The 21,444-nt window shown below is 32.2% G+C and overlaps 1 protein-coding gene across 4 annotated transcripts in view; it reads right to left on the reverse strand.

Annotated features, from left to right (window-relative positions):
• The window catches only part of Tsp66E (Tetraspanin 66E), a 178,015-nt gene that overhangs the window by 12,979 nt on the left and 143,592 nt on the right, over window positions 1–21,444 (reverse strand). The window lies entirely within an intron of this gene.

Genomic DNA, 21,444 nt, shown 5'->3' on the forward strand with positions numbered 1-21,444 from the left:
AACAAGCCCATGTTAAATTCATCGCTTCTGCGTCAATTTGGCACCATTTTCGGATCCAAAAAGAACATTTTCACTACATTTTAGGCGACGTTTTTTTGCTGGGTAGGTTAGGTTAGGTTAGGTAGCAGCCCAATGTATCATGCTCACTTAGACTATTCAGTCCATTGTGATACCACATTGGTGAACTTCCTTCTTTGCTGGGTAAGTCAAAAACAATTATGCCTGGCTAATTTTGCATCTTCTCTCATTTCGGCGAGATTTTTAAGTTCTTAGCACCTTTTTCTGTAATACAATGTAGAAGAAATTATTAGATTTTAATACATTTTGCACATTTCACCTTTCGCCTAGACGGGGAATCGAACCGCGGACCATGTAGTTTGTAAAACAACACACTATTCACTGCGCTATGTAGCTGTTATTGTCATCAACAGACAATTATCGCTATAGCCATCAATGCACAATTGATTGAAAATTGGCCATATCGGTCCACTTTTACGTATAGCCCCCATATAAACGGACCCCCCAAATTTGGCTTGCGGAGCCTATAAGAGAAGCTTATTTCATCCGATCTGGTTGAAATTTGGTAAATGGTGATACGGTCAAAATTTGGTCAAGGGAAAACGCGTGTAAATCGGTGAAATCGTTTATTTAAAAAAATCAAATTAAATTTCTTTTCTAAAATTCAGGAAAAATATTCAGTTAGGCTTTCGCTTTTCCAAATCTGAATTGCCGGGCCTCACGCTTGACACCTGTCATCAGATTTTGTACAGCCACCTTGTCCACCATCTTCGCCGCAGAAAGCCAGTTTGCTTTGAACTGCTGCTCGTCCTTAGCAGTTTTTTTGTTCTTCTTTAGGTTCCGCTTGACAATAGCCCAGTATTTCTCAATTGGACGGAGCTCTGGCGTGTTGGGAGGGTTCTTGTCCTTGGGAACCACCTGCACGTTGTTGGCGGCGTACCACTCCATGGCCTTTTTACCGTAATGGCAAGATGTCAAATCCTGCCAAAACAGTACGGAACAACCGTGTTTCTTCAGGAAAGGCAGCAGACGTTTATTCAAACACTCTTTCACGTAAATTTCTTGGTTGACAGTCCCGGAAGCTATGAAAATGCTGCTTTTCAAGCCACAGGTAAAGATGGCTTGCCAAACCAGATATTTCCAGATATTTTATGTACTTGAAAATATCTGCTACCTTTCCCCTTCCTTTTGCCGTATAAAACTCCTGTCCCGGAAGCTGCTTGTAGTCGGCTTTGACGTAGGTTTCGTCGTCCATTACCACGCAGTCAAACTTCGTCAGCATCGTCGTGTACAGCCTCCGGGATCGCGCTTTGGCCGTCGTATTTTGTTTATCATCGCGATTTGGAGTCACTACCTTCTTGTAAGTCGATAGTCCGGCTCGTTTTTTGGCTCGATGCACGGTTATACACCCAGCTTATTTGCGGCATCTCGGAGAGAGAGTTTAGGGTTTCGCTTGAACCTACCGGAAACTCTCTTTGTCGTCTCAGCTGCTTCCGGTTTTCGATTTCCCCCGATCCAGACTTCCTGGCTGTCGACAAACGTTCCCCAAACACTTTAATTACATTTGTAACGGTTGATATGGCAACTTTTAGCGATTTTGTCAGCTTTGCGTGCGAGTAGCTCGGATTTTCGCGATGCGCGAGCAAAATTTTGATACGCTGCTCTTCTTGCTTGGACGGCATTTTGACAACTGAAGAGTGAATTCCAAAATCAAAATAGGAGCAACAATCTACACACACCCACCTTCAAAATGAGGGGTGTTCAGGTTTTTTAAATGCAAAATTGAAAGAAATACGTCAAGTTTATATTGACCAAATTTTGACCGTATCACCCTTTACTTGGTGTTAGTATATGGTCTCTAACAACCATTGAAAAATTGGTCCATATCGGTCCATAAATGTAGGTTAGGTTAGGTGGCAGCCCGATGTATCAGGCTCACTTAGACTATTCAGTCCATTGTGATACCACATTGGTTAACTTCTCTCTTATCACTGAGTGCTGCCCAATTCCATGTTAAGCTCAATGACAAGGGACCTCCTTTTTATAGCCGAGTCCGAACGGCGTTCCACATTGCATTGTAACCACTTAGAGTAGTTTTGAAACCCTCAGAAATGTCACCAGCATTACTGAGGTGGGATAATCCACCGCTGAAAAACTTTCTGGTGTTCGGTCGAAGCAGGAATCGAACCCACGACCTTGTGTATGCAAGGCGGGCATGCTAACCATTGCACCACGGTGGCTCCCGTCCATAAATGTATATAGCCCCCATATAAACCGATACCCAGATGTGGCTTGCACAGCCTCTAAGAGAAGCAAATTTCATCCGATGTGGTTGAAATTTGGTACATGGTGTTAGTATAGGGTCTAATAACCAAAAAAAAAATTGGTCCATAATTATATATAGCCCCCATATAAACCAATACCCAGATTTCACCTCCAGAGCCTCTTGGAGGAGCAAATTTCATCCGATCCGGTTGAAATTTGGTACGTGGTGTTAGTATATGGACTTTATATACCATGCCAAAATAGGTTCCTATCGGTCCATAATTATATATAGCCTCCATATAAACCGATTCCCAGATTTGACCTCCGGAGCCTCTTGAAAGAGCAAAATTCATCCGATCCGGTTGAAATTTGGTACATTGCGCTGGTATATGGCCGATAACAACCACGCCAAAATTGGTCCATATCGATCTATTGTTATATATAGCCCCCAGATAAACCGAGCCCCAATCACAGAAAATTATTGCCATAGAAAATTTTGTCAAAATTTTATTTCTATAAAATATTTGTCAAAATTTTATTTCTTTAGGAAATTTTGTCAAACATTTTTTCTATAGAAAGTTTTGTGAAAATTTTATTTCTGTAGAAAATTTTGCGAGAATTTTATTTCTGTAGAAAATTTTGTCAGAATTTTATTTCTATAGAAAATTTATGAAGCACCTCTTAGTTGAAGAGGAATATTTTGCAAAATCTTCCAAAACATCAAGAATTCTTCCAATCTACCAAACAGTAAAAAATCTGCCATTTTGGTAGACTCGTGTTCATAATTGCCCAGCAAAAAAAAAAAAATTGGAAGTTGTTCCACAAACATTTCTTTTAAAGCCCATCCCGGAATCCCCCATCGAGTTTTTCAACTTCCAATGCAGTCCTTTTGGACAAGTTCACAAACATTTCTTCTAAAGCGCATCTTGGGATCCCCCAATGATTTTTTTCTACTTTCTATGCAGTCCTTGTGGACAAGTATTAGAAAAAACGCAATCAGACTATTTTAAGTGCAAATTTTGGACAATTAAAGTTTCCAAAAAAAAATAGAAAACTAATAAAAAGAATAGAAAATTAATAAAAAATATAATTAAAAAAATATATTTCATTCCGGCTGGCTTTGAACCTGTGCCGTTTGACTTTTTCGCTTCCATGGAAGTTCTTGTGAGAAGGTTTTGCAAATTACGAGAATTTTAATTTTGATTTGATTTTAATGAAAAAAAAAAAATGTATATATATATATATATATATATATATATATATATATATATATATATATATATATATATATATATATATATATATATATATATATATATATATATATATATATATATATATATATATATATATATATATATATATATATATATATATATATATATATATATATATATAATATGCCGAAAATAAAAGCGATGCATAACATAGAAAATAATTTTTAGAAAAATATTTGATAAAAAAAATTGCCGCTGGTGAGATTTGAACCTCCGTTTCTTATTTTTTCGTTCATACTAATAAAGAACATCTCGAGAAGCAATTATAATGTTATTCCATGGTGTCGTTTTACGTTCATATCACAAACATTTGAATTGACGCTTTATGTTCAAAAAAGTGAAATTGGTTGAAAAAAAATTTATTTATTGTTTTGCTTTTAAATTTCTTCATTCAAATTAACTTCCAGGGCACAACTTCTAAAGCAATGCAAAGGATCCAAAAAGGGAGTACTTCCGTCCTATGACAAGTCCATGTAAATTCATTGGAGATGATCCAAGTTTGCACTATTTTCCTGGATCACAGATTGGGGATCGAAACTACATTTTTGGAAGCTCTTTTTTTGCTGGGTGTACACCCAGAGAAGGAATATGATCACCTCAAACATGTTTAAGAGCAAAATGTTATTTTTGGGTGGTGACCATGTAACATGTTTGTCGCAGCCATGTTATTTTCTCGGAAATCATGTATCTGATTTCGGCAAGCAGTTATATTTGACAAGAAATAACATTTAGTGACAAACATGTTACATGTCACCATATAAAAATAACATTTTGCTCTTCAAACATGTTTGAGGTGATCATATTCCTTCTCTGCGTGTATATAGCCCTCATATAAAGCGACCGTCATATTACATTCTCGCTCTACAATTACTGCACAAAAGTTCATATCGGTTCAGAACCGGTCAATAACCTTTATTCTGGCTAATATTTTATCCCGCATGGACAAACTTACAATTTAGAAGATGATGTTAAGAAGTTTTAACATACCTTACCATCGGCCGCAGCCCAAGTAATTCTATTGTGGATGACCGTCTTTAGTAGAAGTTTCTACGCAATCCACGGTGAGGGTATATAAGATTAGGCCTGGCCGAACTTACGGCCGTAATATATTTGTTTTTCTATAGCAAAAATAAAAATTTTGTATAACATTTTTTTTGTGGTGATAAAAGTTGAAAATATTTTCAAAGAAATTCAAAAAAAAAAAAATCCAAACAAAAGAAAAACGTTTTCGGTCACGTTTCCCAAACGTTTTATTTCTTTGCGTGTATAGGGAAATTATAAAAAAAAATCCTGTAATAACACCATAAATTCGGCCGAGATAAATCTTTCTTCTATAATCACAAAATTGGCGCAATTTTGAAATTTCTTCAATCACAGAAATGATTTTTTTGTTTTAATTATAAAATTAGTTTATAAAATTTTTTATTGAATATTTTTTTTTTTAATTCAATTAAAATATTGGTGCCATTTTTTGTTTGTGTGCAAACATATTTAAGTAAATACAAAATTCGACACACCACTCTAAGATAATTGAAAAGCTGATTGGTAAGTGTTACACTTGCGCTAACAGCAACCATATGGAAAAAGCAACCAACTTGTAAACCCGTCACCTCCCAACCACAAATATAATAACAAAACGAGAATAGAAATAAACAAATAAAACTCCAAACAAATAATGGTAGTAATGAATAATAAAGCACAAAAAAAAAAAATAAAATAAAAACAACCATCAACATCAGACCTCCAAACAACAAACAGATGCAAGTTTCATTCATGACAAACTCTATAAGCATTATTTATGGTACCCAGTCTACCGGAGATAGATACCCGAGTCGGAGGCAGTGAAGAATAACTTGAATCTTTTAATGGGTTTGGCATTTGTGGTGTGAATCGAGTGGAACCCAACTTGGTTAGATGGTTGGCTAATATCTACAACAGTTCACCATCTAGCCAGCTGCCACCTCTCGTCCCACTCTATCAAAGCTTTGGAAAACTAAATCAAAGTGATTCGGATTCGCTTAAGGTATAACGCAAAAAAAAACGTTTGCTACCGCATTGTTACATCGTCATCGTCATTGGCATCGTGGTCGGTCTTCTGATGATGGACAATGTGAAAGATTTGTGGAGTGGAGCATAGGTGGTTACATGGAGACATCTATCATAACTGAAATGTTGAGACAACAAAAAAACTTGGCTAATATGTGTGCTGCAAATCCTAAAAAAAATCACAAATCATCCTCCCTAACCCAATTATTATACTACAATGACCATAGGATTTCCTAGATTTGAAACGAAAAAAGATGGGCCCCTTGCAAACCAGGAAGATTACAAATGGTTTTTTGTCGAGATCATTATGGAATGTATTTAACTTTCACATGGCCCACTTCTTGATAGGGAAAAGATGGTAATAAATTGTATAGATTTCTTCATTATAACCTGCGCCACACTGTGGAACAGGGTCTCCAGAAGGAGACGAGATAGACACACGGTGTTTTTGGCCAAAATGCTCAAGGTGGGCTCCTGAGTCGATATACACCGAAAGAAAAAGCGTTCGTCACATTGACGATTGAGTTTCATCAATGCGTTTTCGTCTATGCGATGAAAAGTTTCGTCCATGGGAGTATTTCGGTAGTCCACGTGACGAAATCAATCATCAAAGTCAATTTTTTGTTCTTTTCATAGTTCGTCACATTGATGATCTAGTTTCGTCTATGAGACGAAATTATTTTCTTTCCGATTCAGCGAAAGTTAACCAAAATTAACATTTGATTTAAATTAATTTCGTTTATATGAAGTCCCAATATATGAATTACACATATTAATAAAAGTTGGACAAATGTTTTAAGTGTTTTATTTTCATGATGTATCAAGGATGCTGGTTTTCGTCAATGCGATGAAAGAATCTTCAAATTGATGAAACACACTTTTCTCTGAAATGTGTATCAAAAAATCTCAATGCTAACTAAAACATAAAACGATATACGGTGTATATAGTATATAGATGTTTGTAATTTACATTTTTCCATTAGTACTAATCTGAAACACCTAAAAGTCGAATCAATAGTCAATGTGACGAAACAGTGTTCAATGTGATGATAAAATTCATACGTTCTGTAGATGTGTGTTTATTTCTCTATCTAAAAAAAAAAACACACACACAACCAAATGCGCTTGCTACGTTTTGTTTTTAAAATAACTGTACACAGCTTTTATTAATGAGAGCTAAGTTTTTTTTGTTGGGTATTTCATGCTCTCTCCACATTTAACTTATCTCAAACGAGTATTTGAGCAAATATTTGTTCACATGTTTGTTTTTAAATTGGCTTACAAGACATAAAAGTCGTCAAATTGACGAAAATAGTAATCAAATAGACGAAAAGTTTCATCTACTCCGTTGACATGTATTCAAATACTAATGCAATAACACATCCATACGTAGTTGTGTGGTAGAAATATTGTTTTTTTTTTCTGTGCGGTAAGAACATTTCAAATAGTTCCTCTCAGTTGTTGAGTTTAGTCCAAAGTGTAAAGGTGGTCGCGCGTGCCGAAAATAAAGAGCTAATGCTTAAAGATGTGAAAGTGCAAATAAAAACAAAAATGTGAGTAAAGTAAAAAAACATAAAGTGTTATATATGGAAAAAACTAACATATATATGTTACAATAATTTAAAATTTCAATTTTTAAATTCTTCTTTATAATTTTTTTACTCCACAGGATGAACCCATAAAACTTTTCATCCTTGGTGATCTAAACACTAATTAAGGTAACAGAATGTTTGTGTGTCTAGATGGCCAATTTATCAAAATCAACAGCTTTGGTAGATGTGTATGAACAATTTTGTATACGTTTTTACTTCGTTAGTTGTACATATTTCAAATAAATAAAATTTAAATTTAATTAAGATAAAAAACAATATGGTTCTTTATTAAAAGTGCAGTAGAAAATATTTCTAATAATCAATTTATCAATTTGATGTTTACATCGTATTGATGAATCGATTACATTAAATTGATGAATCTAGTACATCATATTGATGAATGGTTTACGTCAAATTTAGGGAAAGAGTTCATCGCTATGACGATGGCGTTTGTAGAGATGACGAACGAGAATCGTACTTTTGAAGAATTGCATCATCGCATGGATGAAAGAGAATAATCGCAGATACGAAAAATATCATCACATAGATGAAATACATTCATCATCTGGACGTAACATAGTTATATATGGGATGTAAATAAGTTCATCACAGGGATGAATTCAATTCATCGCTATGACGAAAAAATCGTCAATGGGATGAAATGTTACGTTAGCTCATTTTTGACGAAAAATTCGTCACCGTGATGTAAAGATTCATCCTCATGACGTACTTTTTCCTTTCAGTGTAGCCATGTCCGTCTGTCAGTCTGTCCGTGAACACATTTTTGTAATCAAAGTCTAGGTCGCAATTTTAGTCCAATCGACTTCAAATTTGGCACAAGTATGTGTTTTGGCTCAGAATAGAACCCTATTGATTTTGGAAGAAATCGGTTCAGATTTAGATATAGCTCCCATATATATATATTTCGCCCGATATGGACTTATATGGCCCCAGAAGCCAGAGTTTTACCCTAATTTGCACCACGGGAGCCACCGTGGTGCAATGGTTAGCATACCCGCCTTGCATACACAAGGTCGCGGGTTCGATTCCTACTTCGACCTAACACCAAAAAGTTTTTCAGCGGTGGATTAACCCACCTCAGTAATGCTGGTGACATTTCTGAGGGTATCAAAGCTTCTCTAAGTGGTTTCACTGCAATGTGGAACGCCGTTCGGACTCGGCTATAAAAAGGAGGTCCCTTGTCATTGAGCTTAACATGGAATTGGGCAGCACTCAGTGATAAGAGAGAAGTTCACCAATGTGGTATCACAATGGACTGAATAGTCTAAGTGAGCCTGATACAACGGGCTGCCACCTAACCTAACCTAACCTAACCTACCCTAATTTGCTTAACATTTTGCACAAGAAGAACAATTAGTACTATAGTCAAATGTACCAAATTTTATTGAAATCGGTTCAGATTTAGATATATATCTTTCGCCCGATATGGACTAATACGGTCCCAGAAGCCAGAGTTTTACCCCAATTTGGTTGAAATTTTGCACTAGGAGTACAATTAGTAGTGTAGTCAAGTGTGCCAAATTTTATTGAAATCGGTTCAGATTTAGATATAGCTCCCATATATATCGTTCGCCCGATTTACACTCATATGACCACAGTGGCCAATCTTTTACTCCAATTTAATTGAAATTTTGCACAGGGAGTAGAATTAGCATTGTAGCTATGCGTACCACATTTTGTTGAAATCGGTTCAGATTAAGATATATCTCCCATATATATCGTTCGCCCGATTTACACTCATATCACCACAGTGGCCAATCCTTTACTCCGATTTAATTGAAATTTTGCACAGGGAGTAGAATTAGCATTGTAGCGTGCCAAATTTGGTTGAAATCGGTTCAGATTTAAATATAGCTCCCATATATATCGTTCGCCCGATTTACACTCATATGACCACAGAGGCCAATTTTTAACTCCGATTTAGTTGAAATTTTACACAGAGAGTAGAATTAGCATTGTAGCTATGCGTGCCAAATTTGGTTGAAGATTTAGATATAGCTCCCATATATAGCTTTCGCCCGATTTACACTCATATGACCACAGAGGCAAATTTTTTGCTCCGATTTAGTTGAAAATTTGCACAGGGAGTAGAATTAGCATTGTAGCTATGCGTGCTAAATTTGGTTGAAATAGGTTCAGATTTAGATATAGCTCCCATATATATCTTTCGCCCGATTTACACTCATATGACCACAGTGGCCAATTTTTCATCGATCTGGTCATAATTGGCGTGTATATCAACCGATCTTCCTCAAATTCCGTACATCCGAATATTTTATGAGTCTCGAAAAACTTGCAAAATATCAGCCAAATCGGTTCAGATTTAGATATAGCTCCTATACATACCTTTCGCCCGATTTACACTCATTTGCCCCCAGAGGCCAATTTTTTGCTCCGATTTAGTTGAAATTTTTCACAGGGAGTAGAATTAGCATTGTAGCTATGCGTGCCAAATTTGGTTGAAATCGGTTCAGATTTGGATATATCTCCCATATATAGCTTTCGCCCTATTTACACTCATATGACCACAGAGGCCAATTTTTAACTCCGATTTAGTTGAAATTTTGCACAGGGAGTAGAATTAGCATTGTAGCTATGCGTGCCAAATTTGGTTGACATCGGTTCAGATTTAGATATAGCTCCCATACATATAATAGGTTGGCTAATAAGTCTCCGGTCTGCCACATAGATGGCGTCGTTGGTATCAAATGCATATTATTTTTATATAGTACCAACCTTCAAATGATTCGTGTCAAAATTTGACATCTGTAAGTCAATTAGTTTATAAGATAGAGCGTCTTTTGTGAAGCAACTTTTGTTATTGTGAAAAAAATGGAAAAAAAAGGAATTTCGAGGTTTGATAAAATACTGTTTTCTGAAGGGAAAAAATAGGGTGGAAGCAATAACTTGGCTTGATAATGAGTTTCCGGTCTCTGCCCCAGGGAAATCAACATTAATTGATTGGTATGCAAAATTCAAGCGTGGTGAAATGAGCACGGAGGACGGTGAACGCAGTGGACGCCCGAAAGAGGTGGTTACCGACGAAAACATCAAAAAAATCCACAAAATGATTTTGAATGACCGTAAAATGAAGTTGATTGAGATAGCAGAGGCCTTAAAGATATCAAAGGAACGTGTTGGTCATATCATTCATCAATATTTGGATATGCGGGAGCTCTGTGCAAAATGGGTGCCGCGCGCGCTCACATTTGACCAAAAACAACAACGTGTTGATGATTCTGAGCGGTGTTTGCAGCTGTTAACTCGTAATACACCCGAGTTTTTCGGTCGATATATGACAATGGATGAAACATGGCTCCAACACTACACTCCGGAGTCCAATCGACAGTCGGCTGAGTGGACAGCGACCGGTGAACCGTCTCCGAAGCGTGGAAAGATTCAAAAGTCCGCTGGCAAAGTAATGGCCTCTGTTTTTTGGGATGCGCATGGAATAATTTTTATCGATTATCTTGAGAAGGGAAATACCATCGACAGTGACTATTATATGGCGTTATTGGAGCGTTTGAAGGTCGAAATCGCGGCAAAACGGCCCCATATGAAGAAGAAAAAAGTGTTGTTCCACCAAGACAACGCACCGTGCCACAAGTCATTGAGAACGATGGCAAAAATTCATGAATTGGGCTTCGAATTGCTTCCCCACCCACCGTATTCTCCAGATCTGGCCCCCAGCGACTTTTTCTCAAAAGGATGCTCGCAGGGAAAAAATTTGGCTGCAATGAAGAGGTGATCGCCGAAACTGGGGCCTAAATATTTTGAGGCAAAACCGAAGGAGTACTACCAAAACGGTATCAAAAAGGTCATTATAATCGTTGTATCGCTCTTGAAGGGAACTATGTTGAATGATAAAAACGAATTTTGACAAAAAAATGTGTTTTTCTTTGTTAGACCGGGGACTTATCAGCCAAATTGTTATACCAACATTTTCCTTGTTAAATCGCCACTGCTTAGTCGAAAAGTTGTAAAAATGACTCCAATTTTCCTAAACTTCTAATACATATATATCGAGCGATAAATCATAAATAAACTTTTGCGAAGTTTCCTTAAAATTGCTTCAGATTTAAATGTTTCCCATATTTTTTTACTAACATTGTGTTCCACCCTAGTGCATTAGCCGACTTCAATTTTGAGTCTATAGATTTTGTAGAAGTCTATCAAATTCTGTCCAGACCGAGTGGTATTTAAATATATGTATTTGGGACAAACCTTTATATATAGCAACCAACACATTTGACGGATGTGATATGGTATCAAACATTTAGATCTACAAAGTGGTGCAGGGTATAATATAGTCGGCCCGCCCGACTTTAGACTTTCCTTACTTGTTTTTTTCTGTGCATGTGAGAAAAAAACTTTTTGGTGTTAGGTCGAAGCAGGGATTGAAACCACGATCCTTGGTATACAAGGCGGACATGGTAACCATTGCTCCACGGAGGCCAATTAAATGTATTTTGCTCTTAAATAAAGATTTTTTAATCGGTTCGTGGGCGCTGAGGGGTATAATAATTGGATCAATTTATTTCGAGATTGAATACAAATATATTTTTATTCTGTGCAAACCTATAAAGCCGTTATTGAATTGAGAATGCTCTGACGACAAACCAGTATTTTCGGATATATTACGTAAAGTTTCATAAATTTTATGCAAGAGGCCATTTACATAATTATGTAAAAATTCATATACAGTATGTCAAGAAAGTGTTTTGACAATAGGATAAAAATTATGTTTTGTTCCAAAATTAAATATAATGAAATTTTAAACAATATTTTTACACATCATTGCTGCAAACAAATTAAATATTTAATATTATTTCTGGAATTTGAAATAAAGGGTGATTCTTTTGAGGTTAGGATTTTCATGCATTAGTATTTGACAGATCACGTGGGATTTCAGACATGGTGTCAAAGAGAAAGATGCTCAGTATGCTTTGACATTTCATCATGAATAGACGAACGATCTGCCACAACGTCGAATTTTCAGTGAATGGGCCCTAGAAAAGTTAGCAGAAAATCCGCTTTTTTATCGACAAATTTTGTTCAGCGATGAGGCTCATTTCTGGTTGAATGGCTACGTAAATAAGCAAAATTGCCGCATTTGGAGTGAAGAGCAACCAGAAGCCGTTCAAGAACTGCCCATGCATCCCGAAAAATGCACTGTTTGGTGTGGTTTGTACGCTGGTGGAATCATTGGACCGTATTTTTTCAAAGATGCTGTTGGACGCAACGTTACGGTGAATGGCGATCGCTATCGTTCGATGCTAACAAACTTTTTGTTGCCAAAAATGGAAGAACTGAACTTGGTTAACATGTGGTTTCAACAAGATGGCGCTACATGCCACACAGCTCGCGATTCTATGGCCATTTTGAGGGAAAACTTCGGAGAACAATTCATCTCAAGAAATGGACCGGTAAGTTGGCCACCAAGATCATGCGATTTGACGCCTTTAGACTATTTTTTGTGGGGCTACGTCAAGTCTAAAGTCTACAGAAATAAGCCAGCAACTATTCCAGCTTTGGAAGACAACATTTCCGAAGAAATTCGGGCTATTCCGGCCGAAATGCTCGAAAAAGTTGCCCAAAATTGGACTTTCCGAATGGACCACCTAAGACGCAGCCGCGGTCAACATTTAAATGAAATTATCTTCAAAAAGTAAATGTCATGGACCAATCTAACGTTTCAAATAAAGAACCGATGAGATTTTGCAAATTTTATGCGTTTTTTTTTTTAAAAAAAGTTATCAAGCTCTTAACAAATCACCCTTTATTTGGCAATGTCAAAAGACGTTCTTGACATACTGTATATACTGGACAAATCCATAAAAATTTACAAATTCATATATTATTTTTTGTGTGTATTAAATTAAAATTAGTTTAATTTAATATCCACAAACTAATTTAAGATAATTAACTTTATATGATTTAAATAATATAAATATATTTAATTTATATATTCAAGTTTTGTATGATCAAATTTCTCTAAGCCTAAGTGTCACTAACCACATTCACGATCCTTGTGTCATACCCCACAACTCCAGACATAGTTATACTTATGGATTCCAATTGCATACATTAGTTTTTAGTTCATTGTGCCATTTGATATCAGCACATTGGTTATAGGCTTTAGTCAGTCAATCAGTCAGTCAGTCAGATCTTTAAATTGTCAAGCAACCTATGGTGGTGCGTATTGGAACATTACTAGATTTCTTAATAAATGTCCGCCGTAGACGTTATTGAGAACACGTGCTGGATTCCTAAAACCACACAGAGCAGGTTAATTCAACATGTCAGCATTTTTTTTTTCAAACTCCATATCAGTTCACTAGTCTGTGGTTAAATATCAGAATTGGTTTTGGACTATTGATTTTTTAAACCACATTTGTGAAGAGAATTGTTTCCCCTTCTCTAGCTAGCCAAATGAAGGCAAATAATGACAATTAAAATCTAATAAACAATTTTTGGTTTGTATGGTTAAAACGCCTTAAATAAATTTGCTAAGGTCATCCATCGCTCTGTGTTTTTTAAACAGACTGAATAATTAGACCTTATCCACCCCTATTTGTATGATTAAGACGTAGTTTTTTTTAAGATATGCCGAACTATCATTGATAAATGAAATGCATGTTAATCCATTTCAGTTAGCATTTTGTTAAAAAAAGTTAAGCTAAGCAATTTGCAAGAATGGGTTAAGGTTATTTAGGAGAAGAAAAAATTATATAAAACATATATATGTGACTGGCCCTCCATCATGGATTGCATACAAAATTCTACTAAAGACAGTAATGTAAAATTGAATTGTGAGACCACGTACAATGAATAAAGAGTTTTGCGTTTCTGACGCACGCAATTTTAGACGACCAAAGATTTTTTTGACGCAAAAAAAGTTTTCTTGTAAAAGAAAATAAAACTGATTTTACCTCATTCATTCTACACTTATAAAATCCACTTTAATTAGATTACAACTGTCAGTTGTCTTATCAAAAGAGGGATTACCAACACGGCTGCCACTACTGCCAGAAATAATTTACCAAAATTTGAAGAAAATTTTATTAAAAATGAAACAAATTAGAAAAAAATCTTATTTTGAAGTTGTTGATCAAATTTTTGTGGTTAGTACACTGAAAAAAATATTGTCGTGAGGTCAAAGATTTCATGTCTTTAAAATACAAATGCAAATTTTGCTTACCATAGAAGACACATTTCTCTAATATAAAGTTTTTTTCCTTGCCCAAAAGTCAATAAACTTTTCAATGAAGTCGTATTGTCCTTATAATTAAGTGATTTGACTTAAAAATGGGTATCATAACATGATAGAAAAAATGTTTGGGCTAAGGTCAACTTGACTTTAATAATTCAGAAAAATTCTTTAAATTTAATGAAATTGTCTTTAAATTTGTTGTCTTTTTGCATCTTGGCTACACACAAAAAAAAAATCATATTCAATCGCGAAATTAATTGATCCAATTATTTTTTTAATCACAGAAATGATAGTATCAATTAAAAAATTAATTGAAGACCAATTAAAATATTAATTGATCCAAATAAAAAATTAATTGATACTATCAATTTTTGTGATTGATCTTTGTTTCACTTAAAAAATTTGTTGAATCAATTAAATTTTTAATTGAATATTTTTTAAAACTCAATTAAGATTTTAATTGGAAAAATTTTCGTGAATTTTTTTTTCTGTGTACTAAGCAAAAAATCGTTCAAATATTGGACATGTTTTTCAACACTTTATTTTAAAGACGTTTTTTACTTGAAACATAGCCTAATTTCTACTGGAAGTCGAGTCTTAATTTAGAAAATAAAGTTGTCGTTAACTCGTTTTTAAAGGACTTTGATAGCATATGAAGAAAAAAGCCTGAAAAAGCAAAAAACTAAAATTTGCTTCTTAGAAGCAAGTACACAAAACTCGCATTTAAAAGAGAATTGTGTCTTAAAAGTATCCTTACTTGTATTCTCCGCTTCTTTGGTTCGGAAGCAATACCAAAATTTTTAAAGCAAAGACAAAATCTTTGGAACCGGGCATGCTTTTTTTCAGTGTATAACAAAAATGTTTTTTTTTTTTCGAAAGAAATGTTTATAATGCGTATGTAAAGTATTTTGTTAAAATTTTATTTCCATAGAATGTTTTGTTAAAATTTTATTTCTATAGAAAATTTTGGCAAAAATTTTATGTCTGTATAAAATTTTTGCACAATTTTATTTCTATAGAAAATTTTGGCAAAATTTTATTTCTATAGAAAATTTTTGCAAAATTTTATATCTACAGAAATTTTTTGCAAAATTTTATTTCTATAGAAAATTTTTGCAAAATTTTATATCTATAGAAATTTTTTGCAAAATCTTATTTCTAAAGAAAATTTTTGCAAATGTTTTATTTCTTTTTTATTGCTATAGAAAATTTTGTCAAAATTTTATTTCTATAGAAAATGTCAAAATTTTATTTCTATAGAAAATGTCAAAACTTTATTTCTATCAAAAATTTTGTCAAAATTTTATTTTTATAGAAAATTTTGTCAAAATTGTATTTCTATAAAAAATTTTTGTCAAAATTTTGTTTCTATAAAAAATTTTGTCAAAATTGTATTTCTATAGAAAATTTTGTCAAAATTGTATTTCTATAAAATATTTTGTCAAAATTTTATTTCTATAGAAAAATGTTTGCAAAATTTTATTTCTATAGATTATTTTTGCAAAATGTTATTTCTATAGAAAAAATTTTCCAAAATTCTATTTCTATAGATATTTTTTTGCAAAATTTTATTTATATAGAAAATTTTTGCAAAATTTTATCTATAGAAAATTTTGCAAAATTGTATTTCTATAGAAAATTTTTGCAAAAGTTTTATTTCTATAGAACATTTTTGCAAACGTTTTATTTCTATAGAAAATTTTTACAAAATTTTATTTCTATAGAAAATTTTTGCAAAAGTTTTATTTCTGTAGGAAATTTTTGCAAAAGTTTTATTTCTATAGAAAATTTTTTCAAAAGTTTTATTTCTATATAAAAGTACCTTTTAGTTGGAGGGGAATGTTTTGCAAAATCTAGCATCAAGGTCGATGTTTTGGTAGATTTCTCCGCTTCTTTGGTTCGGAATCAATACCAAAATTTTTAAAGTAAAGACAAAATCTTTGGAACCGGCCATGCTTTTTTCAGTGTATAACAAAAATGTTTTTTATTCGAAAGAAATGTATATATTGCATATGCAGAGTATTGTGTTAAAATTTTATTTCCATAGAATATTTTGTTAAAATTTTATTTCTATAGAAAATTTTGGCAAAATTTTATGTCTGTAGAAAATTTTTGCAAAATTTTATTTCTACGGATATTTTTTGCAAAATTTTATTCCTATATAAAATTTTTGAAAAAATTTATTTCTATAGAAAATTTTTGCAAAATTATATTTCTATAGAAAATGTTTGCAAAATTTTATATCTTTTATTTTGTAAAATTTTATTGCTATAGAAATTTTGGTTAAAATTTTATTTCTATAGAAAATTTTGTCAACATTTTATTTCTATAGAAAATGTTGTCAAAATTTTATTCATATAGAATATTTTGTTAAAATTTTATTTCTATAGAAAATTTTGGCAAAATTTTATGTCTGTAGAAAATTTTGGCAAAATTTTATTTCTACAGATATTTTTTACAAAATTTTATTCCTATAGAAAATTTTTGAAAAATTTTATTTCTATAGAAAATGTTTGCAAAATTTTATTTCTATAGAATTTTATGTCTGTAGAAAATTTTTGCAAAATTTTATTTCTACAGATATTTTTTGCAAAATTTTATTCCTATAGAAAATTTTTGAAAAATGTTATTTCTTTTATTTTGCAACATTTTATTGCTATATAAAATTTGGTTAAAATTTTATTTCTATAGAAAATTTTGTCAAAATTTTATTTCTATAGAAAATGTTGTCAAAATTTTATTTATATAAAAATTTTTGTCAAAATTTTATTTCTATAGAAAATGTTGTCAAAATTTTATTTCCATAGAATATTTTGTTAAAATTTTATTTCTATAGAAAATTTTGGCAAAATTTTATTTCTATAGAAAATTTTTGCAAAATTTTATTTATTTTGAAAAATTTTATTGCTATAGAAAATTTTATTATATTTCATGTTAGCCTGATACCGAAACAGGCAATTGACGTCCAAATGCATTATATCTAATTATACAATTATTTTTCGAGCTTTATGGACAGATATAGATTAAGGAACATGGTTAATAGAGCCATTGAAAAGAAAACGCTAGATACAAATCTATACACGCCTGGACTGTACATGTTTCGGTTCGGGCGAATGAACCTTTCCACAGCCTTTAGTATAGATCTGGCTGGGAGAGATAACTCAATTTTGGGCCCTTTATGCTAACTCCTTATGGAGAAAACATTTGAGAGATTTCCTCTTACAAATTGCATCATCTTTTCTCCCACTGTACATCATCTTTTCATATAACTTACAAGTCCCTTAATCTTATTTTTATTTCGTTTTGTTACATAGTAATGCAACAACACGAAATTTATTTTTAGAAAGCTAATTTGTTAGAATTCACCTAAGTGGTGAACAGTCGAACAATGCTTATTGTTTCTACAGTCAACTACAACAACATGTGACAACTTACAGAAACTGGTTTCCAGGATACAACAACAATTCTAACGCGTACATTAGTCGTGTTTTTCCTAGTTTTACGACGGGCTCATCGTTGCTTATTATATTTCATGTTAGCCTGATACCGAAACAGGCAATTGACGCCCAAATGCATTATATCTAATTATAATTTTGTTAAATTTTTTATATTTTTAATTTTGTTAAAATTTTATATCTATAGAAAATTTTGCAAAATTTTCTTTCTATACAAAATGTTGTCAAAATTTTATTCCTATAAAAAATTTTGTCAAAATTTTATTTCTATAGAAAATTTTGTCAAAATTTTATTTCTATAGAAAATTTTGTCAAAATTGTATTTCTATAAAAAAAATGTTGTCAAAATTTTATTTCTATAGAAAAATTTTGTCAAAATTGTATTTCTATAGAAAATTTTGTCAAAATTGTATTTCTATAGAAAAATTTTTTCAAAATTTTATTTCTATAGAAAAATGTTTGCAAAATTTTATATCTATAGAAAATTTTTCCAAAAGTTTTATTTCTATCGAACATTTTTGCAAATGTTTTATTTCTATAGAAACTTTTTGCAAAAGTTTTATTCTATAGAAAAGTACATTTTAGTTGGAGGGGAATGTTTTGCAAAATCTACCAAAACATCAAGGACTCTATGAATCTACTAAATAGTAAAAAAATCTACCATTTGTTGAAAGAATTCTACCAACTGTGGCAACCTCGATTACAAATCCCCTTTTAGTAGATGTCGAGCCTAATGTGAATGAGGTATTACAAAAAATCGTTGAATCACTTGTCACAAATGCAGTAATTTCTCCAAACGCACTTAACCAAATGTTTAAGCACAAAACAAATTTTGACAGTATATTGAAGAAATTTTTTTTTTTGAGAAAAGTTGGTTTAGAGTTTACATAAATTCTTTTTTTATATAAGGAGGTTGGTGTTTATTTTTATTATACTTCATTTTATTATACTAAATTAAATAATAAAAAATAATCACTAAAAATATACTAAATGGTGATCATGACTTTTAATAAGGCAATTATGGGTCAAGGAGCATAAAGAAGTCAAGAGATTGGCCTTAGCCTTATAAACAAACATTTTTTTTTATTTTGTTTCAGTTAAAATAATAATAAATTGTTGTTTTTTTCTGTATATATATGTGTAATGTTATTTTGGAATCAAAAGTAACTTTTCCTAACGTTTTTTCTTTGCGTGTTCGCTATTAATCATGCCGAAGTCATTCCTACTATTTGAGAATTTTTTGACACATGGGGAAATTTCTCAAAAAAATTTTAAATGAATTTTAACTAAAACACAATCATTTTTTTCCATAAACTTATTTTATCAACAGTTTACAACGGATTTTTTTGTATATATAGGTAGAATTCCGACAAAATTGTCTATAGAAGTATTTTCGTACGAAGCAGTGGATTATTTGGATATTTTGTTTTTTCGAATATCTAACCAACGAGATATGAATAGACACAAAACTATTTAATATGCTGATTTAATGATCATAAAAAAAAAATACAAAAAAAAAACTATATTACGCTAGTTAACAAATTACGTTAACAGTTGTTATCTTTTATTTGTGAAAATATCGGATATACACGCGAATGGGTACATGAGCCCGTGAAGTGCCAACAGTTTTCACTTTTATGTTTTCTGTTGGTATTTTACGATTTCATAATTTTTGTTATTCTTTCAGATTTGTTGAATAATTGTTGAAATATAAAAAAAAAAAAAAACATTGAACAGCTTAGTAGTATTTCGACTAAATCAATAACGTTTCGTGCGACCAATATGTAGGGAAAATTAAAAAGTTCATTCCAACAAATTGTAGATTAATAATAAATAAATTTTAAATATAAATTAATTAGAGTAAAATTTAAATACGTTACGAATGTGAGTTTTGCTTAGCATACAAGATTCAGATTCCGTCACGAAAATTATGAAAAATAATTTGAATTTAACCTCCCATTATTAAGTTGAAATATTTTACGATGTTTATCACCTTAACATATTTTTTCCTATACTGGTAATCTTGGATATTACACAAATGTTTAAGTGCCAATTTTCTGCCTGACACATTCGCTGGTTTTTAGACCCCGGATACACCTACCACTAAATTGTTGAAGAGGACTTGTTTGGTAATTTCCTATGGTGTGTGAGGTTAGTGTCATTGGAGAAAGTTACTTTTTTCCAAATATTTTATTATTGACAAATGATTGAACATTGTTGGGTCGTTAACATTTGTTTTATGAGGCATGGAAGTGTAGAGTTGAATAGTTTCTTTTTTTTTTTGTTGGCTGACAAGGAATAATTTTAAGGAAAAATATTTGTAAACACAGCAGTCAAAATATTATTTCCATAGAAGATTTTGTCAACATTTTATTTATAAACAAGTATATACACAGAAAAAAATTTCACGAAAATTTTTCTAATTAAAATCTTAATTGAGCTTTAAAAAATATTCAATTAAAAATTTAATTGATTCAACAAATTTTTTAATTGAAATAAAAATCAATCACACAAATTAATATTATCAATTAAATATTTAATTGGATCATTTATTTTTTTAATTGACTGTCAATTAATTTTTTAATTGATACTATCATTTCTGTGATTGAAGACATTTCAGTTAAACAATTAATTGGATCAATAAATTGGATCAGTAATTTCGTGATTGAATCAGAAAAAAAATTGTTGTGTGCACAGTAGTAAGTGCGGCCGGGCCGAATCTTAAATACCCACCACCACGAAGAATCAAATATAATAGTTTCCTTTGAAAATTTCAGGGGGTTTGATGACAGATATTTTCCCAAGCAGATCCGTTCAACCAGTACGCTTCCCACAGATAAATGTAAAGATTTTACCTATGAAGACTAGATCAGATTCTGAATTTATAGGAACCATTTTTTGTTTGAGTTTTAGAGGAATCATAAACATATCGTGTAAGTGTGCAAGAAACTGATGAAATAAGGCCTTGATTTGAAATCTAAAATCTGTGGATTTTCATTCCAATTATTTAAATGACTACGAGAAGTAAAATCGGGAAATTTTGCATTCAGTTTCAAGCAATTTTCATGATCAGTGCGCCTTCTATACCCTCAATAAGTGAAATCGGTCTATATGGAAGCCTTACCAAATGGACCGATAAAACTAATACACTTTGTTATGGGTCTAAAATGCCAGTATATTTTCAATTTGTGGCAAATCTGATAAAAACTACAATTTCTAGAGCTACATCGAGAGTTCGGTGTAATGGGGGCTATACCAAAACATGGAAGGATACACACAGTATTCAGCACATTTAATTGTAGTTCTAGAATCTAGACCACAAATCGGAGGGCCGGTTTATAAGGGGGCTACATCAAAAACTGTACCGATACTCAATATATTCGGCACACCTCTTTATGGTCCTAGAATACCTCTAGATTTCCAATTTCAAAAATGAAAAAAAAAAAATTGGACATATGATGTACATAATTGTACTAAATTCGCTCGAAATAGTCCATAGTTTTCTAAATTTAGTAAAACTTAAAAAATTAAAAACGTTCAACTCAAATTTTTTCTTC

This window comes from Haematobia irritans, chromosome 4 (assembly GCF_050003625.1).
Source record: "Haematobia irritans isolate KBUSLIRL chromosome 4, ASM5000362v1, whole genome shotgun sequence".
Lineage (NCBI taxonomy): Eukaryota > Metazoa > Arthropoda > Insecta > Diptera > Muscidae > Haematobia > Haematobia irritans.